Source organism: Macaca mulatta, chromosome 20 (assembly GCF_049350105.2).
Source record: "Macaca mulatta isolate MMU2019108-1 chromosome 20, T2T-MMU8v2.0, whole genome shotgun sequence".
Classification (NCBI taxonomy): Eukaryota; Metazoa; Chordata; class Mammalia; order Primates; family Cercopithecidae; genus Macaca; species Macaca mulatta.
In genome coordinates this window covers 47,446,873-47,467,746 of record NC_133425.1, presented here as the reverse complement: position 1 = coordinate 47,467,746, position 20,874 = coordinate 47,446,873, and the positions used below count along the sequence as shown (strand labels likewise).

At 39.2% G+C, this 20,874-nt stretch overlaps 1 long non-coding RNA gene across 1 annotated transcript in view; it reads left to right on the top strand.

Annotated features, from left to right (window-relative positions):
* The window catches only part of LINC02911 (long intergenic non-protein coding RNA 2911), a 67,614-nt gene extending 49,152 nt beyond the window's left edge, over positions 1–18,462 (top strand). Inside the window, exon 3 of the long non-coding RNA XR_013411745.1 lies at positions 17,086–18,462. This is a non-coding gene — a long non-coding RNA (long intergenic non-protein coding RNA 2911). The remainder of the gene's footprint in view (positions 1–17,085) is intronic.
* Positions 18,463–20,874: the final 2,412 nt, after the last annotated feature.

Sequence of the window (20,874 nt, the reverse complement as noted above, 5' to 3'; positions counted from 1 at the left end):
GGGATCTGTTCCTGGGATACAAGGATGGTTCTATCTGTATATGTAAAAACTCCCAATAATTTAGGTATAAAAAGAGTGAACCCCAAGATAATAAAGGCCATATGTGACAAGACCACAGCCAACATCGTAGTCAACAGTGAAAACCTGAAAACTTTTATCTAAGATCAGGAACAAGACAAAGAACTGAAAAAGAAATTAAGAAAACAATCCCATTTATGATAGCATCAAAGAAAATAAAATACTTATGAATAAATTTAACAAGTGAAAAATCTACGCACTAGAAACAATAAAACGTTGATGCAGAAAGTTGAAGAAGACATAAATAAATGGAAAAGTAGTCTGTATTCATGGATTTGAAGAATTGATATTGTCAAAATGACCATGCTACCTAAAGTGGTCTATGGATTCAATTCAATCCCTGTTCACAGAAATAGAAAAAAACAAAAAGATTCTAAAATTTGTATGGAACCACAAAGACCCTGAATAGCTAAAGTAATCTTGTGCATAAAGAACAAAGCTGGAATCTTCACACATAATGATTTCAAATTATATTACAAACCTTTAGTAATCAAAACAGTATGATACTGGCATTAAAATGGACACACAGACCAATAGAACAAAATAGAGAACCTAACAATAAACCCAGGCATATATAGTCGATTACTCTTTGAGAAAGCACCAAGAACACACAGTGGGAAAGGGATAGTCTGTTCAATAAATGTTGTTGGGAAAACTAGACATCCACATGCAGAAGAATGAAATTGGACCATTATCTGACATCATAAACAAAATTCAACTCAAAATAAATTAAAGACTTAAATGTAAGATTCTTAGAAGAAAACACGGGGGAAATCTCCTTGATATCGGTCTTGGTAATGCTATTTTTTGGATATGACACAAAAATCACAGGAAACAAAAACAAGAGGGACTAAATGAAATTAAAAAGTTTCTGCACAGCAAAAGAAACAATAAACAAAATGAAAAGGTAACCTATGTGATGGATGAAAATATTTGCAAACTGTATATCCCATAAGAGTTAATATCCAAAATATATAAGAGATTCAAGCAATTCAACAGCAAAATTCCAGATACCTCAATTTTAAAATGAGAAAGAACATGGAGAGACATTTTTTCCTAAGAGGACATACGAATGACTAGTAGGTATATGAAAAGGTGCTCAGCATCACTAATCATCAGGGAAATGCAAATTAAAATCTCACTAAGATATCATCTCATACCTGTTAGGATGACTATTATCAGAAAGTCAAAAGGCAAAGTGTTGGTTACAATGCAAAGAAAAAGGAGCCCTTGTGTACTGTTGGTGGGAATGTAAATTAGTACAGCCATCATGGAAAACAGGATAGAGGATTCTCAGAAAACTAAAAATAGAATACCATATGATCCAGCAATAATTTATTTGTGTCTGGGTATACATCCAAAGGAATTGAAATCAGTATGTCAAAGAGGTATTTGCACTTCCATGTTCATTGCAGTTTTATTTGCAATAACTATGATATGGAAGCAACCAAGGTATCTTTCATTGGAAAAAGAGATGTGGTGTATTACGCAGGCTTGAAAAAGAAGGAAACCTTGACATCTGCAACATGATGAAGCTGGAGGACATTATGGTAAATGAAATGAGGACATGCAGACACAGAAAGACACTGCATGATCTCACTTATATGAATTTTTTTTTATGAGCTCGTAGGAAGAGAGTAGAATGGTGGTTACCAAGGGCAAAGGAGTGGGAGAAATGAGGAAATGCTGTTCAAAGGGTACAAATTTTCAGTTACAAGATGAAAAAGTTCGAGATACCTAATGCACACCACGATGACTATAATTAATAATATATACTTATTGTATACTGGAGATTTGCTAAGAGAGTAGATCTTAAATGTTCTTACTATATAAAAGATAACCACGAGAGACTGTGGGATGGTGGGTATGCTAATTAGCTTGATTTGTGTAATAATTACATAATGTATACATATATCAAAATATTATACTGTATACCTTAAATACATGCAATTTTATTTGTCAATGAAACCTCAATAAAGCTAGAAAAAAAAACAAAGTCTTAAATAAAGAAATAAACCTTCACATTTATAGTCAATTGATTTTTGATCAGGGTACCAAGATAACTTAATGGGGAAAAACAGTATTTTCAATGAATTGTGCTGGGAAAACTGGATATTCACCGATAAAAGAATAAAATTTGACCCTTATACTATATACCGAAAGTAACTCAATATATAAACATAAGAGTGAAAATTATAAAACTGCTAGAAGAAAATAAAGAAGTAAATCTTCATGATCTGGGATTAAGCAAAGCTTTCTTAGCTATGTTACTAAAAGCACAAGGAACAAAAGAAAATAGATAAATTAGACTTCATCAAAATTAAATCCTACTCTTCAAAGCACACTATCAAAAAAGTTAAAAGACATCCACAGAATGTGAGAATAGTTGAAAATCAAATATCTGATAAAAAATTATGTTAGAATATATAAAGAACTTACACAAATCCATAATAAAAAGACAGTCCAATTTAAGAATGGGCAAAGAACTTGAATATATACTTCTCCAAAGAAGACAAACAAATGGCCAATAAGTGCATAAAAAGATGTGCAGCATCATTAGCTATCAGAGAAATGCTCTTCAAAACCATGATAAGATACCACTTCACACCCACTAAGACGGGTATAATAAAAAGATAGGTAAAACAAGTGTTAGATTAGTTGTGGAGAATTGAAGCTCTCATATACTGCTGGTGGAAATGTAAAATGGTACAGTCACTTTATCTGAATATTTGAATAACTAATGGTACAGTCACTTTAAATATTTGAATGACTATTCAAAAGTTAAACATGGAGTTACCACATGACCCAGAAATCCCACTCTTAGATACAGACCCAAGAGAAACTTATGTCCACACAAAAACTCGTACACCAATATTTATAACAGCATTATTCATAATAGCCAAAACCAGAAACATCTCAGATGTCTAGCAACAGATGAATGAATAAACCAAATTGTTGTATTTATATAACAGAATATTATTCAGCAAAAAAGAGAAATGAAGCACTGATATATGCTACAACATGAATGAAGCCTGAAAACACACTATGTGTAAAAAGCCAATTATAGAAGACCACATATTGCATAATTTTATTTTATTTTTTTTTTTTGAGATGGTTTCTCACTCTGTCACCCAAGCTGGAGTGCAATGGTGCGATCTTAGCTCCACTTCTTGGGTTCAAGTGATTCTCCTGCCTCAGCCTCCCGAGTAGCTGGGATTACAGGTGCCTGCCACCATGCCTGGTTAATTTTTATATTTTTAGTAGAGACAGGTTTCGCCATGCTGGCCAGGCTGGTCTTGAACTCCTGACCTCCAGCGATTCGCCCACCTCAGCCTCTCAAAGTGCTGGGATTACAGGTGTGAACCACCATGTCAGGCCTGTATGATTTTATTTATATAAAATGTCCAGAATAGCAAAATTGTAGATTAGTTGTTGCCTAGGTCTGGGTGAAAGTGGGGAGGAAGTGACTGCTACAGGAATGAGGTTTCATTTGGGGATGATAAAGATGTTCTAAAATTGTGGTGACAGTTGCACACCTCTCTGAAAGGCACTAAAACCTCTGAGTTATACGCTTTAAGTGGACGAATTGTGTGGTATGTTAATTACACCTGAATAAAACTATTACATTAAAAAAAAAAAATGGGCCAGGCTCGGTGGCTCACACCTGTAATCCCAGCACTTTGGGAGGCTGAGGCGGGTGAATCACGAGGTCAGGAGTTCGAGACCAGCCTGGTCAACATGTTGAAACTCCGTCTCTACTAAAAATACAAAAAATTAGCTGAGCGTAGTGGCTGGTGCCTGTAATCCCAGCTACTTGGGAGGCTGAGGCAGGAGAATCCCTTGAACCCGGGAGGCGGAGGTTGCAGTGAGTCAAGATGGTGCCGCTGTACTCCAGCCTTGGTGACAGACTGAGACTCCATCTCAAAAAAAAAAAAATCAAAAAACAAACAAACAAAAAAAGACTTCTGCAGCCGCTAAACACTGGTGGGGTGGGGAAGGGGGTAGGTACCTGGGTAGAATCCCAGTAGGGTAGGGGAATAAACTTGGATGAGAAAAAAAAAAAAGTACCTCTGCTAACTTCTACCTATTAGAATTGTAATCTTCTATTATGAATGTACATAACAAGCTGTAATGGTACTAATGGTACCTGTGATTGTATTCACCAGTAGAAATCCCTGATATTTTCATTTTATATTACCGTTGCCTCAGGGATTTGAGAAAAATTATTTGTACTCAATGCCATTTCAAAATCATCTTAGCTATTAGATTAACCAGTAGATATTATTAACGTTACTGGCCCATGTGCTACTGGTAACAGACTCACCTAGGTAAGGATCAAAGGGAAATACAACCTTTCTCTTGCATGCTCTGTCTGCACAAGGCAGGAACATCTGGAAAGAGCCAGCCTCCCAATCAGGACTGGCCACACTCTCTCTCTTTCCATTCCTCTCTGCTATCTGTGACTACTAGCCACCTCAGATTCAAAGCAAAAGCAGAAAGCCAGAGCCCTACTTTAGTTTTTTGGCTTAAGCAACGTTGTTCAACCCAGTTGTAACATCTATATGAAGGAATTGAAGCAGGAGTCATAATCCCAATTAGCTACTGTTTCTTCTGTTTAGAATTCTTTGAACAAGATCTTCATAGGGAAAGAGAAGTGAATAGTCTTATCCAGGTCTCACACCTCTATTACAAACCCCCTGTTAATATCTCTATCGGATAATCCCTCCAGTAAGAGGTTAACATTAATTCTCTGTGTTAGTAGTACAGATGAGTGAACTGGGATGTGTGGAAATGTGATAACTGACCCGAGTTCACCCAGCTAGTAAGTGGAAAATCTCGGGTTCAAACACAGGCTCCTCTGACTCAAAGTTTGTGTCGCTTCTACTACTTTAAATAACGTCAAACAGAACAAACAAGTTTTACTTCCCTTTTTGAACTCTTAATAGGCATGATATGTTTATCATAATCTATCATGAGGAAAAATCCCCTACCTCTGCAAAAATGACAGGAATAATGACGGGTTTTTTCTGGATGTTTTCCTTTGGGTGGTGGGGGAAGAAACTCTTTTTCTGAAGCACATTCTTTGCTTGCATGATAGAGTACTTGGGATTATTTTTAGAAATACCTGCACTGTCCGTTAGAGCTAATTTTTTTCTTGCTGATGAATTAATGTTGCTATAAGCCTTCTGCTGGAAACCGTTCTTGGACACGAGAAAGTTTTACTAATTGAAACCCTGCTTTTGGCTCCTTGTTTATTTTGAGCCATCTCGATAAGTGGCCCCATCATTTGTCCAGTTGGACAACCCAGCAATATGGAAGCCTCCTCCTGTTTCACTACTCATAGTCCATCACCAAAGTCCCATCAATTCCAACCTCCCAAATAGATCTCAAAGATGTCCACTACTTCCCGTCTCTGCTACCACCACTATAGCACAAGTATCATGATCTCTTGCCTGGGCCATGCAGTTGACTCCCCAGGTCTATTTATTCTTGCTTCCCCACTCTTTGCCCTCTTTCACATCTTTTCTCTACATTTCAGACCCTTTAGTAACTTGCCTTTGCTCTTAGGATGGCATCACCTCTCCTTAACTTGACAAACAAAATATTTTTACTGTTGACCCTAAACACTGCCCTATCTTACCTTACCCCTTAATTCCCTTTACTCTCTTATTGCCAGTCTTATTGACCTTCTCTATGAATCAGGATATGGTAGGTTAAGCTGCAGCAAAAAGCAACCCCCAAATCACAGCATCTTAAAAGCAAAAAGGCTCATTTATTGCTTACAGTATGTATCCAGTGTGTATTAGCAGTGGCAGCCTGCAGGGGGGTGCATGCACTAGAAGAAAGCATGGCCAATTGCATGCTAGCTCTTGAGGCTTCCACGCAGGCATGGTGTGCATACACACAAATGTTTGTTCACATTCCATTGGGCGGAAAAAGTCACATGTTCACATCCACATTCACAGAGGCAGGGACATGCAATCCTAGCATGTACCTAGATACACAGGAGGACACAGAATCAGCATCAGCGCATTGCACCTGCTTCCTTCCTCCATAGGCCTTTAAACAAGCTGATTCCTCTGCCTGAAATGCCTTTCCTTTTATTCTTTTATTTTTTTCAATATTGCCCATATTTAAAATATAATATACCCTCCATTCCTTGAAGTAACTCCTGTATTATTCTCTGCATCTAAGCTCACGCTTAGGGAAACCTTCCTTAACTGGGTCAAAATATCCATATTTTAAGCTCTTATAGCAACATATACATGTATAAAATTTGCCATAATTGCATTTTATCTTTGTTTGAATGAATATTTGATAAATATCTGTCTCCCATATAAGACTGTAAGCGCTATGAAGAGAATGACTTCGCTGGCTTTTGCTCACCAGTGTTATAACAACAAAAAACAACACCTATTGCAGGCCAGCCATAGTTCTAAGTACTTTGGCACATGACTCTTTCATATTTACAATAAATGGACTAATTCATTCATATTTACAATAACCCTATGAGGCAGATACGATGATTACTGCATTTTATAGATAAGAAAATTGAGGCACAGAACTTGTCCAGTTTCACACAGCTAGTAAGTGATGTGAAGCCAGGGCTCAGACACAAGCCTCTTACACCAGAATCATGCTCTTTACCATTGCAGTTTACAAGTGTCTAGACACCCCGTGGTGCCAAAAGAGGTGTTCAGTAAATACCTTTTGAATGGCCTGATGAAGGAGTAAACCAGTATTCTGTGATGTACACTCAGGAAAAGGCTACCATGGGGCGATTTTTCTGGAATGTCAAAGCTGGAAATTTCCTTCGAGATCATCTGGTTCACTTTTCTTCTCTTATGGGCTGGTAAACCACAGATCAGAGTTAAGGTTGCTGCAGAGTTGGCTCTGGAATGGCACATTGGAGGGCATCTCTCAGAGCCACACCTTTCTTATTTCATTAGGCAACAAGGTAGAAAATGGCACCAATGGGGATTTCTTCCAGTAGACCAATGGAAACTTTTGTGTATGTGAAAGATTCGAGTGCAGCGGGTGGAAGTGACTTTTACCTTCTCTCTTTTCTGAAATTAGATTTTCTAGGACAGAATAAAAAAGAATGCCAAAGGTAATGAAATTTCCACGGTTACACACACAGTTTAAATTAACAGTGTGAGTCAGTGTTTCAGAATAGAAATAGCAACAAAAGCTGACATCCTGGGAAAAAATGACTCAATTAACTGTATGTGCACTGCCACTGGTTCAAATTTCTTTGATGATTTGTAACCAGAGCCCCGTGAAAATTAAACCCCAAAGAGATTGTGGCAGAATTTGTATCTAGTTACCAGGGTAGCTGGTTCACTGGGGTATGTGGTGGTGATGGTTGAGAACCTTTGATTTCCTAACCCACTGTGGAGATCTAGATGCCTGTTAACCATCTCTTAGAGACACAGAGTGTCTCATGGATGAGGAAACATGCTAATCATCACCTCCATAATTCTCTCTCCTGGCATCTAGGTCCTTAGCAAACTCCATTCATCCAGCTCCCTGAGAAAGACATTTTTGGGCCAAATACTTTCAGAGAAAGGAGTAGATCAGGTGTTTAGAAGGCAAATATCTTTATGAGATTTACTTATTTTCTCTCCAAGGAGAAAAGAGCACCAATAGCTAGCTTATTAGAGATTGCTTTGAACCCTGAGGATTACACAGATAAAAGGAGGGAACATTGTGCCTTGTGTTACTCAAGCATCCTTTGCTGCAAATGGAAATTGACTTAGCCAAAGCTTAGTGAGAAGAGTGGAAAGAGGAAGTGGGTCCTGGGGCTCCTTGGAGGTACAGCTGGAACAGGGATGTCATGTGGAGGCTACAATTCCTCTCATCCTCTTTATGTTCTCCCTTCAAAGCCCCCATTTATTATTTCAATTTTCCATCTTTGCGACAGAGTGGGCTTCTATGACTCTGCCTTGCCTGGAGGTCCAATACAGGTGAGTCACTTGTGCAGCAGTAAGGATAGGAGGGCAAAAAAGAAGGAGCCTGGGGCTTGGGGCTGGAAAGTGATAGTCAGCAATGCATCCTGTGCCTCTCATCCTACTCCCAGCATCTGATTCTGCCTCAGATTCTTGGAACACAGATGGACCAGGGGTGCATGGCAGCATTTATATCTGGGTTGCTGGAGCTTCTATAGAATTGGCACGCATGTGAAGCCAAATACTGCAGGGCTCCTTGCAGTTAGCTTAGTACATGACCTGCAATCCAGGAGCACTGCCTCTAGACTACATTCCAAGACATTTCAGTATGTTCTCTTTTTATTTTTGTTGCTTTCTGCCTGCAAGTCATCAATCCATTCATCCTTTCTCCCATACTCATCCCCCCAGTACATGCATTTATTTCTTCAACCAACAAACACTTGTTTTATGCATATGTGCCACATACTGTGCTCTGTTTTAGGGGGCACAGAGATAAGTGACTCAGTCTCAAGGCAGACTTAGAAAAAAATCAGAGAAGGGTGGAAATTTCTTAGTTGCTGAGAGCATCCAGCAAATAGCCAACCTCCTGTGTCCCATGACATGCTCAACAGCCAGGGGCATTCAGGCTCTGTCTGAACAATGATTGTGAAAAGTCTATGCTGGGGTTTACTTAGCCCTCCTGGAGAAGACATTAAATTATTCTGTCACCCACACCGTTAAGCTTGGTGACTGAATCCAAGCTGCTTTATATTCAGCCTAACTTGGAAGGAAGGGCACAGTAACACTGGGAATATCACCCACCTTTCTTTCCTACCCCATCCCAGGAGAAAGCTGCCCCTTTCCCAGGATGCCTCTATTTCTGCTTTGCGGTTCCCAAGGTCTAGCTGAAGATTCTACCCTCTGAAGAGGACTGGGCCTCTTGTTTCAGAAAATTGCAGCAAAATGGAAGAATAGAGAGATATGAACTTGTCACAAGGGCAGAAGATGATCAGTTTCCATAACTTGGGTAGTGACCTCAACTAAGACACATTAAATGAAATCACATATGCGTGCTCTTTCTGTATTGTAATTGGTGAGTGCTAATTTGAAGCATGATCTTTCAAGTGGTCATCTAGAATCTGCTGCAGAAACAGTAAGAACATCAATCATTATTTGAGGCTGCAGATGATTTCATCCTATGAAGAGCTAGCCTATGATGAGTTTCTCTGGAGGCCTCTGAGGTAGGCAGGGCAAGAGATGACCATCCTATTATACAGACGAGGAAACCAGACTCAAGCAATAATGGCTATGAGCACTTCCTATGAGTCTGCTGCTGTCCAGAGCGTTCTCCATATACCAGGTATTTTGAACTTTTACAGATGAGGAAACGGAGGTCAAGAAAGGATAGGCCTTTCTCCCTAAGACACACAGATAAGGCTGTAGTAAAGCCAAATTTCTAGACCAGGACTTTTAGGTGCCAGATTCACACTCTTAGAGACCCTGGCTATCTTATATTATCCTAAGGTCACATAGCCATGAGTGGTGGGTCTGGGAGGGAAACCCAAGTATTTGACTCCCACCCTCTAGTGTTTCTCCATTGCTTCATTTTCCCAGTACGGTCTTCATCCTCCTGAATTCCCACTTAGCAAAATGACATGTGGAGAAGTTGTGCTGGCTGCCACTTGAAGGAGGCTGAGTGGTGGGCATGGGCTCTCAGCCACTCCCTATCAACCTAGAAGGAAACTATTCCCAGTAAAAGCCTTAAATCTGTGGTGATGAGAATTTTCTAGCTTACTTGAATGCCATGTCTCATCGAGGCTGGGACACCTGGGATCACAGATTCACTGGGCAAAGACAAACCATTTAAAAATGCAGGTCCTCCCATAAGCAGAGCCTGCAAAGTCTGTAGAAATTGTGCTCGTTTACTGCATGCTGGGCAGGGAATAGTGACTCATACTGAGCACTTGTGAGGCACCAGTCACCACACTAAGCATGTGGTCTGCATTAGCTTAGGTTGGTATTCTTATCTCCACCTAAAAGATAAAGAAACCGAGATTCAGAGAGACTAACTAGTATGCTCCAAGTCACACAGCTGGAAAGGCCAACTAAGATTTGAACTCTAATTTCTGTGGCTCTCAGAAACCAGTCACTGAGAGGCACTCTCTGCTGTCTGCTAAGCCAGACTGCCTGCCAGAATCAGAAGAGGAACCTCCATCTGGGGTTCACATTGTGAACAAACAGTAAGAGAAGAAAGGCAGGGTAGATGGGGACAGAACGCAAGCCAACTCCAGAAAGCTGATGTTAATGACCATGAGGGTCTCTGAAATTTCATTGCAATCCAGAAATACAAATTGATAGTGGCACAGCCCTCTCTCTGGCAGGACAGTGCAGTATCTGGAATTTCTTCTTTGCCAATGAGGTATTCACCCTCAGGAAAGGCATTTAGTATTCCACATTTTTCTTGAAATGTATAGGTTGAACATTTACATTTTCTTGAAATGTGCCCTACTTATTGATTTAAACGTTTGTAAGCATTTACACATTTATATAATTTTTATTGCTGCTATATAGAATCTTCAGTTCTGTTTGATTTTGCTAATTGCCCTAGTGCTTCCTCTGTACTGGAGTATCAATAATAATAATGATCAAAGACCTAAAAGTGCATAAGCATTTTCTGTTTCTGGCTTCTATTTCACGAATAAAACATTGATGCTCTTTTTAAGTTGGCCATCACTCATCTGTGAGGTTTTGCAGACAATAACAGTTCATTAGTAATATCTGGTGGGGGAAGATGTATGATGCTGTAAATATTTAAAATCAAATTTGAAAAAGAAGACAGAGATGAATGCATGGGATGGGGGCGGGGGAGGATGAACATGGTGCCCAGGGCTACGGTTTTCACAGCAACTTCCACTGGGGCCCTGCCATTGTTTTCCCTTGTAAGTTCCATGAAACAGGACTTAGCAATATTGCTACACCCAGCAGGGGCCAAAATGGCCTTTGTGGATTTTAATGGGGATCTAAGCCTGTGGTCCTTCTAAAAGTAGCTCCCGTGATGGGGACTTGCGAACAGATAATTTGTTTGGAAACTGATTCCAAGGAACACTTTTAGGGAGTCTCACATGATAGGGAAGGAAAAGGGCCAATGAAGAGTGTCACACATGAGGTACTGCTGTAGATAGGGGGCCCAATCCCACTTGGAGCCCTTTAAGAAACCACTATGAGGGGACCTAAGGGGCCAGGAAACCTTGGTCCATCCTCCACCAGCTCTTTTCCTAAATTGGTAGAGTGCTGCTCATGGAAGGGTACTGGCTCCCATTTCTAGCTAGCCCTGAGCTCAGGCCCAGGTAGACCCATCAGGATCTGCAGGTGGGAGCTATGGACATGTCAGCTCCTGGGTAAGTCCCTGAGAATGGGCAGGACCCATTCAGCTTAGCTACAGGGTGTGGGTACGAAGTCTAGGGTTTCTTTGTTGAGGTGGATGGTAGAGAGAATCCAGCTCACCATTTATCTTTTGGAACTCCAAACCCCAGGTTTGCCTTCCACATCACATCTAAGAGTTGTAGAGGGCAAAAACTGGTCATGAGTGACAGTCTAGTCCAGCTAGGGAAACTGAAACAGTGTCAGCAACACAGACATCACACAATGGCACTCAGCCAGAAGAGGACTGGTTATCAGAGAAAGCTTCCTGTTGTGGTTAGGAGGAAACCCAGAAATGGCTTTGGGAATGCTGCTGCTTCTATTCACTTCCTTTGGGTTGTTTGGTGGACTCTGATCCTTGTTGGGACTGACTGGGAAATGTTCTCCCTCCAAGCCCTCCTCCCATTCCCAAATCCTTTGTTCCTCAAAGAGCTTATATCCAGCTCTCCAGGCCCCTGACCCATCTTTTCCATCTTGCTTTGTAAAACTTTCCTGAGGCAGGGTGTGGTGGCTCATGCCTGTAATCCCAGCACATTTGGAGGCTGAGGTGGGCTCTTCAGCTCTGGAGCTCAACCACCAGCCTGGGCAACATGACAAAACCCCATCTCCAAAAAGAAAAAAAATTACAAAAAATTAGCCAAGCATGGTGGCCCAAGCCTGTAGTCATAGCTACTTTGGAGGCTGAGGTGGGAGGATCACTTGAGCCCAGAAGGTTGAGGCTGCAGTGAGCTGTGATTGCACCACTGCACTCCAGCCTGGGTAAGAGAGTGAGACCCCATCGTAAAAAAACAAACCAAAAAATAAAAATAAATATAAAAAAACTTTCCAAACATATTTTATTTCCTTGAATCCCTGTTTACTACACACACACACACCCCCCCACACACACCCACACCCTAATCTGTACTCTGATGCTTTGAACTAAGAATGGATGAAAATGGTATGTTTTTCAATGGAGGATTCCTAAAGCTAAACTGCTTTAGCTAAAGTAAGTGGGTTTTTAAGCTCTTCTCCTGCTCTGCTTCATGCATGTCTATAAAAATCACAAAATGTCAGAACAGGAGGAAATCTTAGGCTCATCTAATTTAATGTCTTCGGTTCACAGAGTTGTAAATCAGGGCTCAGAGACAAGATGGGATTTCCTTGAGGTCATGACTAGGTGACCCCATGACAAGCTGATAAGAGTCTATCATATATTTGTTAATAGACCTCAGAGCTGGGACAGAACTTTGGAGCAAGTTCCTTTGATCCAGGGCACAAAGGAAGTGGGGGAACCAGGCACACATTTCCCACCCTGCCAGAACAGGGATTGGGTGAACAATTTTTTGGCACATCTGCCTTTGCTAGAGGACCTGCAAATACTTTTACATTAAATACATTCCTAGTGGACTTGGTTCCATCTTTACCTTATGATTAAATCTACTTTCAAATGTAGAGGCCAAGGAGTTGCTTCAATATCCTTCATGATGAGATGTTTATGAATGTGAGAGGCCATACCTTCAATTTTTTTATGCCTCTGACCATATCTTCCTGGGTGCAGTCAGAAGCTGTCTATCTATAACATCCACCCACTGACTTTGCACTTAGAACTGAGATCGGAAGGCAACTCCCTTGACAGCCTTACAAATGTCAACATTGTACCAGATCTAATGCTCCTTGTGCAACCTCCTTTTGATTGCCCTCACTTTCCTCTTTATACTTTGACAATTGTCACTTGGCTTCTTAGAATATAGGACTCATAACTGATGACAAAACTCTGCATCAGTGGTCTGACCAGCACAGAGTGGGCAGTCCCCCTCTTTCCTGGTACCTGAGTGATCGGCAAAAGTACTTTAACTTCTACATATAAACATGTTAATTTAGCCTCAAATCATCATTTGTATTTGTTTTTAGCAATATAATAGTGGCACAAATTTACCTAAACTCAGTGGAGAACTATAGGCTTTTACTGTTTTGCTGTCAACTCCTAATCACCCCTTTTCCCCATTCTATACTTGGGCAGCTGGTTCTGAGAGCAGGAGTTGCATTTTTGGCAGGCCTAAACACATGTTTTATATGGCAACAGGATGGATTATTTTATAATAACTTCACATTGACATATTTATGACACATAAATACCATCATGACAATTGAGAAATAGGATTTGCTATGCCATCAAAAAATCAATCTACAGAGCCACACTCGGTGGCACAGGCCTGTAGACCCAGCTACTTGGGAAGCTGAGGTGGGAGGATCGCTTGAGCCTAGGTGTTTGAAGCTGCAGTGAACTATGATCATACTACTGCACTCCAGCCTGGATGACAGAGGAAGACCACGTCTGTTTAAAAAAAAAAAAGAAAAGAAAAACATTAATTTGCAAAATAGACAGGCTTAGTAAAAGAAATACTTAAGCTAAACGAAGGTCTCCTAAACACACTGTCATTATTACAAAAGAGGATTCTACAAAGGTAGGGGATGGGGGTGGGGTGGATGGGAACTAGCATTACTCCTGTCTTGACGGAAATCAGGGTAGCCTTGTGCTTAGTCAAAAGACCTCCATTGAGGGCTCTGTACCAGGTAAGTGACAGATTATTAAACAGGCAATTAAAAAACTAACTCGTGAGAAGAGGTGAAAACAAATGACTCGCAAAATAATAGACCCATAGACACTCGCTCAAGTGAAGAGGATTTCACGAAGTTTGGGAAATGCTTTCCTTCTTAGAAGTTATTAGCATATTAAAAGTACTGAGAAATTTTGTAATGAAGAAACACAAATAAGTTTGTTTAATCATGATTTCTCAAGCCTTCTATGACCATCAAAACCTTTTCTTTTACAAATAACTCCAACTAAATTTGGTAAATACTGCTTTGGACAGACCTTCTATCTCTCTGTCTAAGTTATCTAAAGTTTACCAGAATCTGAGTTCACTCGTTTCAAAGTGCTCTGTTTAGAGACCATAGAAAAACTCATAAATGTTTACTAACCCATCTCATTTCAAGCCATGGGTCATAAGAACTGACACAAATCCAGTGACACACCAAATAAAGAATATCCTTTTCTCAAATTGGCATGGCAAGATTAAGATTCCTATGTAAAAATATTTTCCCAAGGATTTCATTATTGGGTTAAGAAAGAAAAAGAAATAAATGGGCATTTTCTTTTCCTTACAAGTAGGGATTTTTGTTGTTCTTATTGACTTGAGATTAGAACCCACAAATATTTACTGAGCCGAGTGTATACACTCAAGATGATTCTAGGTCGTCTAACAGATATCAAAAGAAAATCATAAACCATCACTGTTTTTGCTGCATTTACAGTCCAGCAAAACTGATATTAATAGAGAAAGAGTAAATACTCCAACAATGTTGCCTAGAATATGGCACTTGTGAGAATTAATCAAAAGAAGAAATCCGTGGATTGGAGAAGATATGGGAAGATTTCATGGAGTTAGTGGGACTTAAATATGGCTGGGAAAATTGGGAAGAATTTTTAGAAGATAAGAGGACAACTGGAGCCCCAGACAATTAAAAAACTAACTCTTGACAAGGGGCCTCTGGGAAATTTTTTTTTCTTGGGCCTGAGCTATTCCAGGAAAATGTTCCTGTATGTGAAGAGTATCTTTATTCACCAGACTTTCATCAGAAGTAGATGAAGCTTGGAAATTTTAAATATAAAGCAGACTGCTGCAACTAGACTATATGTCAGGAGTTTGAATTTAGATATTAATGGGTATTAGATATTAAGATAGTAATTATAATTACTGTATATTAATATAGTATTACTATATTTAAATATATATTAATTATACTATATAATACTAGTATTACTATATAATAAATTGGTATTACAAATAATTACTATAATTATATATAATGATATTTTTATCTATTATATTATTATAATAAATAACTATTTATTATTACTATATAATAATTATATATTATATACTATGCAATATAGTACTAATATTACTATATCATATTATTAATTAATTAATATATAGTGATCTTAATAATACTAAGTATAATCTAAGTAATAATACTGTTTTAATATAATTCATAATAGATATTCATATGTATTAATAATATAATATCTGAATTCAATATCTAATATTTGAAAAATAAAAGGGTAATTGGTTTTTGTCTATGTCTATTTTTTATAAGGACTAGCGAGTTATTTGTGTGTGGACACCCAGTCCCAGAAGGTAAAACCATTCTTAACCATAGTCAGGACCATCACACTCAGCTGACCTAATAGCCTATTTCCACAGAGGCAGAACAGTGTGGTGAGGGCCAGAAATGAGACATCAGCATAATACTTGGAACACAGTTGGAGTTCATTAAATGATTCATCTTCTCCTTTTTGTCATCAGTTTTTAGAGTCCTCAAGTTGTGTTGACCCACCTGGAAACACCGCTGGCTCCAGAATGCCAAGCTCCAGTAATTTTATAAAATAAAATTAAAATACCCGAAGGATGTATTTGCAAACAAACTATAGAGATTAAGATTATACAGCAGTTAAGAAAGCATGAGGTGGGCGTACGTGTGCCAGTAAGGAAGGAGTTTTACAAGCAAGATGGAGAACAACAAGAATAATGTGATCACATTTTTCCTTTTAAAAACCAAAATTCCATATAATACTCAGTTACCATTTGATAAGTTATTAGTGTTTACCTGGCACTGTGCAAAGTGCTTTTAAAACTCTTATCTTGGCTGGGTACGATGGCTCATGCCTGTAATCCCAGTACTTTGGAAGTCTGAGGCAGATGGATCACCTGAAGTTAGGAGTTTGAGACCAGCCTGGCCAACATGGTGAAACCTTGTCTCTACTAAAAATAAAAATACAAAATTAGTCAGTGTAGTGGCATGAGCCTGTAGTTCCAGGGGCTCAGGAGGCTGAGGCAGGAGAATCGCTTGAACCCGGGAGACGGAGATTGCACTGAGCCAAGATCGCACCACAGCACTCCAACCTGGGCGACAGAGCAAGATTCTGTCTCACAGAAAAACACAACAAAAACAAAATGTTAAAAAAAAAAAACAAAAAAACCCTTATCTCCTTTCATGCTCACAATGCTGAGAGAGTGGTATTGTTGTCCATGCCATTTTATAAATGCAGAAATTGAGGCTTAAAGAGGTTAAATAACTTTCCCAGCATCATACATTCAGATAGTCTGATTCCGGAGCCTATTCTAGAAGTCATGATACAACTTAGGTGTCCAAGCCTAGAAAAACACAGGGAAGGACACACACCACTGTTGTCAGAGGTTACATCTGAAGAGAAGGGATGGGCTGGAGGGAGGGGTGAAAGATAAGTTTGAGACATTTGTTTATTACTCTAAATTAATATATTGCTTCATGTATTTGCAACAAATGTATATCAGTTTAATAGTTACGAAGACAGTCCTTTTCGCAAAAGAGCAAATATATAATCTCACATATATGAAATATATGAAATAGGCAGATTCATAGAGACAGAAAATAGATTCAAGGTTCTCAGGGACTTGGGAGAGTGGGAAATGAGGAGTTAATGCTTAATAGGTGCAAAATTTCTGCTTGGCATGATGAAAAGTTTTGAAAATAGTAACAATGGTTGCACAGCACTGAAAATGTAATTAATGTCAATGAATTCTTAAAAAATGGTTAAAATAGTGAATTTTATATTATGTATATTGTACCATAGGAAAGAAGGAGAAGGAGCAGGAGGAGAGGAAAAAGAGGAGAAGAACAGCAAGAAGAAAGAAGGAAGAAAGAAGAAGAGGAGGAGGAAGAAGAAGGAGGAGGAGGAAGAGGAGGGGAAGAAGGAGTCCTTTGAATTGAATTCATCCGGTTTTTGGAAAACTCACTCTATTTCCCTTCTTTTTTTCGTTTTGCCTGTACATTGTTGTGTCACAGATGTGTGGCGTCCCCAGTGGCTCACAGGGCCAATGAGATGTAAATGCAGCTTTACCTATTTGGACATGTGGTTGTGTTACAGTCCCTGAGCAGTAGAAGATGCCTCTGAGCACCAGCTCCTTTGCTTCCCTTTGTGGTTTGAAGCCATATATTTGTGATCGGCTCAATGTTGGGCAAAGAGAGTCCCCCTTTTTTTTTAGAGTACCTTGGTGTCTCTACAAGACCTGAGAGGCAGTGGACACAGTTTCTGTGGAAAATATCTTACATTCTACATTTTAAAAAGGTGGGATTGGGTTAGGCTCTGGAGGTTTTATTTACATGAATGAGACCTTCACTTTCATGCAGTGGATTAGAGAAGTAGGCAATTATTCATTCATCCATCCATCCACCCACCCATCCATCCATCCATCCATCCATCCATCCATCCATCCATTTGTATGTCCACTTTATTAAAAAATCTTTAAGGAGTACCAACTATAAGCCAGACTTTTAGCCAAAAACTGAGTAATAAGCATCACATTTTTTATAAGACTTCAAAAATCAGCATGGTGTTATAGCAAATAAATTAGAATAGGCATCCAAGATCATGGCTTCTTCTCCAGTCATTTTCACTTACTTGCTGTGTGATTTTGGGCAAGTTCTTTCCCTTCTCTCAGCCTTTCTGATAATCTCAGAGTTGCCCTCCAGCTCCCAGATGTGCTGATTCTATTTCTATAGCTAGTCTCAGGTGGTCCACAAATACTTTCAAATATGTCTACAAGTCTATGGGTGTGAGAAAGACACACATATATTGAAAGGTTGTGTCTTTATGTTCATGCCAGTAAAAATTGATAAGGATTGTTCCTGTCCCAGTCAGCATTTGAGTGCTTAATTTTGGTAGTGATGAAAATAACAGAAAAAAACATGGGCACTTGCATATATAGAAGAAATATGTGATTATGATTTATAGAATTGAACTAAAGAATAGTTGTCCATCTGCGAAAAGATTTTATAAACATCAAATAGAAAATCATGTTCAGCTCCCCATAGATGGCATGAAAGAGTGCTTAATAATCGGTAAATATGCTTTTTTGCTGCATGTGTGTGCCTTTAACAAATATTGACCTGTCCTTTGCTGATATATTTCAAAACGTGAGTAAATCAAAATAAGATGTGTTTTATGGAACTCTCTTGTTTTATTATCTGTCATTTAATTTTTAATACCTAAGTGACACCTGATATATTACCTAATCAAAAGAAGAGAATTATACATTGCACATAATCAGTTATTTTTGCCATATCACCGAAATTAGACTAACAGATGAGGAAAATAAATAAGATGAACTTTAAAAATGAAAATGCTTAGCCTTTGGAATTTTAGTTGACAGCTTTTGAAAATTAAATTATAAGTCAAGTCCTGATAGGTTTGATATCTTCTTTGCAGTTTTGCCGATGATGTATTGCAGCTTTAATGGAATATCATTTATCATCTGATAATAACAAATGTAGTATTTCTGAGCTTGTCATCTCTTCTGTGATGACAAATAGTCCAACTTGTAGCGGCGATAATGGAATTTTATAATGATCTGTCCTAAACTGACTCACTGCAGCTGAGCTATTTTTCTTAAATCTCATAATGCCTATTACATGTAGATTACAACAGTCGGCGCCTCCCATCTAAGCATGAGCTCGGATCAATGAATCCAGATTTTGGGCAAACAGCCCAAAAGGATCGAACCATATTTACTTGTTTATCAAGATTATTCCTGTTAGGCTAATAAGAGAGCTTGTCAGAGGTTGTCGGAAATGGCAAACTATATCATTTAGAAGATAAAATAGGTGATGAAAACTCTGTTTATCTCTTCAACAGTAGGCAGTATATCCAGTTTGCAATTCTACTCGTCCAATCCATCATTTCATAGGGATTTATTTAATGAAGGCCTTGTGCTGAGAAACCCGAGTTAGAGAGCCCAGCCATTCTTCCACTTTATCTTGAAGCAGGATTTATTTTATATCTTAACACTTGGTTTGTCTGATAGCATCGCCTTGTTGCACCTGTACATTGTATAGTCCAAATCACTTGCCTTTTTGACACTTTTCTGAAACTTCCAAACAGTCTGAAGTGTCACAGAAAACCTAGATTTGGAGGTTGTGAGCATCTTGAAATATTGCATGGTATGTGTGGACATAACTATGGCAGACGTGATGCTCTGAAGCTCACCTCCTGGGAAGGAAAGTTACTGACATAATTGGAGGAGCCATCTGAGTGGATAGTGGAGGGGACAATATTTCCATTGCAGATTTGATTTTTACCCTCATCTAAGCACATCTGATTTTCTGACTGTGGTCACAGCAGGCCAGCATGTGGACAAAGGGAAAGGCCTGGTGTGAAGGTGTTAGTTTTGACAGTGAGTGAGTGCTATGTACAGGAATGAAAGACAGAGCATACTGCTAATGGCAGGCACTGATATGCAAATTGATGCCTGACATGCCTGAAGATTTCACAGGTGGAGACAAGGGTAATGGGAGGTGTGCATTTCAGATGGGCTCTGATTTCATACCCTCTCAGCCTTTGAGCATCTGTTTCAATGTCATCTTGGATGTGATTATTCTTTTTCTTTTTTGGTGGAATTTTACTCCTGGACCAGCTTAAGTATCTGATTACTTCCTTCAGACTCTGAGCTTTGCAGTAAAGCCTGTATACCCCACTTTTTTTTTGGTTTCTTCACTTCTTTCTGTGCTTCTCCATTCCCGTTTTCTCCTTTTCTCTCTCTTCCTTCCCCTTTTTCTTTGACTTCTCTTTCCACCTTTCTTCTCTCTTCTGCTTCTTTCACACAAAGGGTCACAGATTCAAGTAGAGAAGATGAAGGGGAAAGAAGACTTCATGTGAACTCGATGGTCATGGATTTCACTTCAAATACAAACCATGTCCAGCTAATTGTGGCCAGGTGAGGGGACAGGCCACAGGTGACCAAGATCTAAAACTCTTTCAAAAGAAGCTGGAAATGTGTTTTTTATATAAAAGGCCATGTTTGAAAATATTGCCAACTACTTCAATGTTTCTTTTTAACATTATTTGTGGGGCCTAATAAAAATTGAACTGAGAACAAAGGCCACTTCTTTGTGAGCTGTAGTTTAGACACTTGACCTGGGTGACCTCATCTACTCCAATGACCTCAACTACTCACCACTCAGAGTAGAGCTAGCTCCTACTCTCTCTGGTCTTATATCTATTTTTCCAACTATCTGTCAGATGCTTCATAAATATTTCAAGCTCGGAGGCAGGGTAAGAGTATTGAGAGGAAGAGTCTTGATTTAGATAGAAGGCTTACTTCAGGAGGAGTGGGAAGTAAAATCAAGTAGGTCAGGAGGAGATTTTTAGGGAGTTTGGGTGACAAGAAGACAGTCTCAACTGGTTAGCAAGCAATAGGGAGCCATCGTGAGCTCATGAGTAACAGAGTGACATAGCAGAGGAAGATTTAAGGAAGATGAGTCCAGAAAGGAGAGGAAATGAAGGTAGAAATGGAGGGAGGGTGGGAAGTAAGGTCTCATATGAGAATTCAGCAGTAAGAATGGAGATGTGGATGTGAAATGAGAG